Source organism: Peromyscus leucopus, chromosome 3, assembly GCF_004664715.2.
Source record: "Peromyscus leucopus breed LL Stock chromosome 3, UCI_PerLeu_2.1, whole genome shotgun sequence".
NCBI lineage: Eukaryota > Metazoa > Chordata > Mammalia > Rodentia > Cricetidae > Peromyscus > Peromyscus leucopus.
In genome coordinates this window covers 54,886,114-54,892,831 of record NC_051065.1, presented here as the reverse complement: position 1 = coordinate 54,892,831, position 6,718 = coordinate 54,886,114, and the positions used below count along the sequence as shown (strand labels likewise).

Sequence of the window (6,718 nt, the reverse complement as noted above, 5' to 3'; positions counted from 1 at the left end):
CCTGTACCACCAACTTAGTTCCCTTGGCCAAGGTCATACATGACAATGTGGGTGTCATGAAGGGTTTCATGACTGCAGTTCATAGATGGCATCACTTTCACCAATAAATCTATGAACTGCCCCTCTAGAGAACTGGCCGGATGGCTGTGGTCAAAGTATCACCTCTGCATCTACTGTATCACTAAAGCTGTGGATTGCTTGGAAGGTTCACTGACATGGCCTTCTGTGTCCCCACCCACCATATGCCTCAAAATTGACTAGTCACCTGTCAATTTTGTCAAAATTGTCAATAAAAATGGCATTGAGAAGGCAATAATATGGGCATTAAAAAGCGACCTAACCGGATGTGGTGGCACACACCTTTAATCCCAGCACTTGAGAGGCAGAGGCAATTGGATCTCTGAGTTCCAGGCCAGCCTGCTCTACAGAGTGAGTTCCAGGACAGCCAGAGCTACACAGAGAAACCCTGTCTTGAAAACCAAGTAAAAAAAAGAAAAGAAAAGAAAGGCCACCTGTGGTTGTGGTGGTTTGAAAGAAAATGGCCCCCAAAAGGGAGTGGCACTATTAGGAGGTGTGGCTTTGTTAGGGTAGGTGTAGTCTTTTTTGGTGAAATGTGTCACTGTAGGGGTGGGCTTTGAGGTCTCCTATGCTCAAGCTATTCCCAGTGAAACAGACCACTTCTTGTTGCCCGAAAGATGTAGGACTCTCAGCTACTTCTCCAGTGCCATGTCTGTCTGCACACTGCCATGTTCCTTGCCATGATGATAATGGACTAAACCTCTGAAACTGTAAGCCACCACCTCAATTAAATGTTTCCTTTATGAGAGTTACTATGGTCATGGTGTCTCTTCACAGCAGTAGAAACCCAAACTAAGACATCACCTGAAGGGTATCCTGGAGTACCTGGAGGACCAGGTTATCTCTTGAGACTTCAACTGTGACACCCAATCTTCTACTTTCAGTACTCTTACTGGCATTGCCCTCAATAATCACATTGTCAAGCTAAATGTCTCTTCTTAAGCTGTCATCTCATGTCCTGGTGTGACTGTTGGTTTGACTCCAGTCAACAAGGTGGTTCACATGGCCATATGGCCTCCAAGGAGTCAGAGTACTTGGATTACCCACCCACCCTAGCAAAAACACAAGGGGAAGAGCATGGCCTCAGCTCCTGGGAGGGCCTGCATCAACTCAGGGCCCAAATGTGGTAACAATCTCCCTCTTACAGCTTCCACTTCAGACCCACTGAAGTGTGGGGCTTAGGGAACCCTGTTTTGTCATGAAACAAAAGAAAAATAAACTTGAACAGCACTTTTCCATTGAGATTCTGCAAATAGAAAACAAAACAAGAGGCTTTTAATATCGCACAGTAAGAACCTAATCTATGATCTCACTTTAACATTAGACACGGGAAGTAGCTAGTACAAATGCTGTATCTCATGGGAACATAAGGGGTGATTACATCTTGCACATAACCGTTCATCATATTTATCACAATAATAGCTACTTTAAAAAATCTGCTCTTGATGGGCTGGAGTGATGGTCCAGCAGTTAACAGCACATGTTGCTCTTACAGGGGATCAGAATTCAGTTCTCAGCACCCACATGGTAGCTCGTAACTACCTATAACTTCAGCTTCCAGGTCATCTGGTGCCTCTGACCCCCTTGGGCACCTGCATGCACTTGCACATCCTCCAACACACAAATACACATAGACATAAAATAACAAAATAATGAAAATAAATCTTTAAAACAGTCTGTTACTTGAGCTCACATGTGTAATTACAGCACTTGGAAGGCAGAGACAGGAGGATCACTGAAGCTTGAGGGCCAGCTTGCTTGGCACACATAGCAGTCAAAAAGACTGCTGAGGACTGACACATAATGTCCTCTGACTTCCATACATACACGATGGCATGGGTACAGCTTCACACACACACACACACACACACACACACACACACACACTTATACCAAAGAAGGAAATTCAAAAATTCTTAAATATTATTTAAGCAATCTTTAATAATTCTTGGCTTTTAAAATGCATCAACACTAAAATTACAAATTAGTGAGAAGAGTAGCCACAAATTGTCTTGGTAGTCAAAAACTGTTAGGCATATCAAGGCAAAATGTGTAGCCTAAATACATCTATTAGAAAATGAGAAAGATTAAATAAATGAGCTGTTCAATCATATTAAATAAATGAGGGATGAGGTTTAAGAGGGGTTTAAGAGCTCTGGCTGTTCTTCCAGAGGACCCAGGATCAATCCCCAGCACTCACATGGCGGCTCACAATTGTCTGTAACTCCAGTTTCAGGAGATCAGCCAACCTCTTCTGGCTTCCGTGGGCACCAGACACACATGTAGTACACAGACATGCATGCAAGAAAAACACCTATACACAAAATAAAAATAATTAATTCTAAAAAAGAATTGCAGCAGACTTTTAAAATAAATGAACTAGCCATTCACCATAGAAAACTTGGATAGAACAAAAAAAATAGAGGAAAAATAGGAAAATAAAAGTAGAATTTTGGCTTCTTCTTCTTCTTCTTTGGGAAAACACCAAATGGTAGATGACGCTGGTGCTGGGGTGGAATGAGGGTGGGAGGTGGCAAGATTAGGAGGCTTCTGCAGAGGATTTGGCAGTGGTTTTAGGGGTGACAGTTGCGGTAAAGGCTGCAGCCATGGTCCAGGCTTTGGGGCTCAGTGGAGGTGAAGCTAAAGACAAGGAGTGGGTCCCTATCACCAAGCTAGACGGTCTGGTCAAGGACATGAAGATCAAGTCTCTGGAGGAGATCTACCTGTCCTCACTGCCCATTAAGGAATCCAAAATTATTGATTTTTTTCCCTGGGGGCATCCCTAAAGGACGAGGTTTTAAAGATCTTGCCAGCGTAGAAGCAGACTGGGCAGCAGATCAGGCTTAAGGCTTTTGTTGCTATTGGGGACTACAAGGTCATGTTGGTCTTGGTATTAAGTGCTCCAAGGAGGTAGCCACTGCCATCCGAGGGGCCATCATCTTGGCCAAGCTTTCCATCTCTGTATGAAGAGGCTACTGGGGGAACAAGATTGTCACAGCCCCACACTGTTTTGTGCAAAGTGACAGGCCGCTGTGGCCCTGTGTTGGTACGTCTCATCCCTGCCCCCAGAGGCACTGCCCGCAGAGGCACTACCCCTGAGCCCAAGAAGCTACTGATGGTGGCCAGTATGGATGACCGCTGCACGTCAGCCAGGGGCTGCACTGCCACCCTGGGCACCTTTGCCAAGGCCACTGTTAATGCCATTTCCAAGACCTACAGCTACTTGTCCTGCTTCCTCCCCTCCATTCCCCCCCCCCCACCCCAGACCTCTGTAAAAGAAAATGTATTCACCAAGTCTCATCAGGAATTCACTGGCCATCTTGTGAAACCCCACACCAGAGTTTCAGTTCAGAGGATTGAGGCTCCAGCTGTGGTTACCACATAAAGGTTTTTATACAAGAGAAATAAAATGAATCCAGTCTGTAAAAAAAATAAATAAATAAAATAAATAAATAAATAAAGTAGAAATTTGATGAAACATAAAATATGGCCTGGTCAATAAAAAAAGCCTGAATTATTTTAAAAGAATAAAATAAATATAAATATCATTAAATTAAAACAATTTTGGAAATTCTTTAAAACATAAAAGAGGAAAAAGTAGCAGTTAGGCATGTAGTTCAGTGGTAGAATGCTTTCCTAGAAGACATGAAGGCCTGGGTTCAATCCCTACTATCCCATAAATCAGGAGTGGTGTCACCCATCTGTAATGTCAGTACTCAGAAGACAGAGGCAGGAGGATAAGAAGCTCAAGATTATCCTTGGGTACTCAGTGAGTTCAAGGTTACCCCAGGGTACTTGAGGCCATCTGGAGGGGAGGAGATGGGGAGAAAACAGGGGTTTTCCCTAAGGAAAAACAGTGAATAAACTAAAGTTTTAGCAGTGGGTTTTAAAATTAAAATAGATTGTATAAATTTTATAGCATTGTATTTGAAAATATTGATTAAATTGATTATTTTCCAGGAAAATATAAAAATTTCCTATTGACTTGAGTAGACAGAAAAGGTGAAAAAACTGAATAATTCAATACCTATAAAAATAATTTAACAGGCAATCAAATATCTATTGTTTAAACGCTACAGTCACAGACAATTTATAGGCAAGTTCTGTCAAACATTCGAGGAATAGATAATTCTGACTTCATATAAATTATTTCAGAAATAGAGAAAAGATGGAAAGCCTCCCAACTTGTTACACAGACAGATAGAGCAAGAAAAATCACAGAGCCAGGAGTGCAAATGACTATGCTAAATAATATATTATCAAGAAAATGTCCACTCCCACCCTGCATGATTTAGTCCCAGGAATATAGGATAAAGCAACATTTGGAGACCTTTGCTTGTAATTCTCTACATTAACAAATGAGGAAATTGAAGTTGACATTGATTTATGCTTTTCAAGGTCTTCTCAAATTCAACCCTTGTTTCTGATTAACATATAAAACCCCTCATGCTAAAATAGAGAAGAAAAAATATTCCCTAAATGTGGCAAAGGATGACTGCCATAAATTTAGCATGAACAATGGAGCTTTGGGGACACTACTATATCTCACAGGTTCAGGACAACCACAGCTAAGTCACTCAACATTCCTGCTAGAACTTGAAGCTAAAACGGAATATATTTATGTGGAATTGGTGGGTCATAGTCTATGTTCATTTTTTTTTTCAAATTTATTTTATTTGTTCTTTGACATTTTCAAACATGTTATAATACAATGCATCTTGATTGTACCCAACTCCAACTTGCTCCTCTCACTCCCCTCCTAAACACCCCCAGTGAGTCCCCTTCCAACATCCTCTACCTTTTTTTTTTTTTTTTTGTAACCAGCTAGTGCCCCCTGCTAAAATGTTAAAGGATCTGGTGGACTTGATCTTGTGCAGGTCTCATACAGATAACCACAGCTGCAGTGAGTTGGCCATGTCCAGAAGACAGCATTTCATGGTGCTTTGTCAATCCTCTAGTTTTTGAATTCTTTCTACCCTTCTCTCTTGAGGTTCTCCGAGCCATGCGTGGAAGGGCATTGTTGATATGGATGTCCCCTTCAGGGCGGAGCACCCTACAGTCCCTCATGCTTAGTGTGTCAGGTGGCTATGAGCCGCTTCATTAACAGATCCTCACTCTAGGAAGAAGCTACTCTGGCCAAGATGGAGCGCAGCACTGCTGTGCAAACGTTTAGAAGGCAGTTTTTCAACGTGTCCATTTAGCAAAACAATAGAAGTAGGTTCCCCTTTAGTCACAGGACCTCCCAAGCCATCTGCTTTCATTTCATGATAGCACTATGCTAAACTCTCGTTTAGTTTTAGGAAGATGCAATTTAGTCCTGATCCCGTAGATACATCATTGTTCTTTCGGTTTTGCCTGTGGTCTAAAATATACTTGTGTTTTCTTTTGCTAATAGTCTTTGAACTTACAAACTGTCTGGTGAAAACCCAGAGAACTGGAAGAGTCATTGGAAAGACTTTTCTATACAGCAAAATTTGTCAGGAAATTGATCCATTCGAGTTTCCCTGAAATATTTCTCTTGGAGCCTCCTCTTTGCATGCCAATCACGACTCTCTCTCGTTTGGTTTCTCTAGGAAATAGACCTCCTGTATTGCATGAACTGGGCTGACAGTGAGTCCAGTGAGTACCTGGATCTGTAACAGGCTATAGAACCTCATAAGTCATCTTCCTGTTTTCATCCTTTGCCTCTTTCTCTGCCTCCCAGAGAACATGGTGCTTTCCCTGCCTGGCTTTTTTAAGCTTTACCAATTCATTTACTGCTCCCCACCCCCATCCCCCCTACCCCACCCCCACCCCCGCTCTTCTAAGAAGTGCAGTTTGTGGTTATAAACGACAGGATGGTGTGTCCTTTTGTTCGTTGCTCTTACTGTTTTGGTATGATTCCAAAGAGGAGAAAGGTAGGTGTGTTATCCAGGGTCCTAAGAGGAAACTCAGGGCACAGGGTTATTTTTGTTGTTGTTGTTTGGTTTTTTGTTGTTGTTGTTTGGTTGGTTGGTTTGGTTTATTTTTCGAGACAGGGTGTCTCTGTGTAGTTTTGCACCTTTCCTGGAACTCACTCTGTAGCCCAGCCTGGCCTCAAACTCACAGACATCTGCCTGCCTCTGCCTCCCAAGTGCTGGGATTAAAGGTGTGTGCCACCACCACCTGGCTCAGGGCAGAGTTCTAATTTAGGATGATTTGATGAACATTCATCCAATAGATGGGCTATTTACAAACGTCTGAGCAGGACACAGGGGACCGTGGACGTTTCTGCAGTGCCGGGGCTTCAGCTGAGCTGTTACTCACTGAGCCCTGAGCCAGAGAAGGAAAAAGGAAGGTGATGGGATTCAGAAGAGGTGAGCATAGGAAGCCATCTTGAGAGGGAACCAGAAACCTGTGAGCTGGCTCCAGAGGGGACTACCAGCACTCCTCCTCATTCTGCTTCTCTCTTGTATCCTGCGAGTGAGGCCAGAGGCCTCACAAATGGTACTCCACCAAACCGGGACTGGGAGCCCTCTGATGGCTCTATACACACATACATTTTGCTATGGTTTAAATGTGCTTTGCGCTGCAGAATTTCATGTTTTGGATGCTTGAATCCCAACATATGGTGTTAGAGTAGTAGAAACATTAGGAAATGGAGCCTAATGGCAGATGATTA

General features: G+C 42.8%; 1 pseudogene; it reads left to right on the top strand.

Annotated features, from left to right (window-relative positions):
• Positions 1–2,684: 2,684 nt before the first annotated feature.
• Positions 2,685–6,398, top strand: LOC114691050 (annotated as a pseudogene).
• Positions 6,399–6,718: the final 320 nt, after the last annotated feature.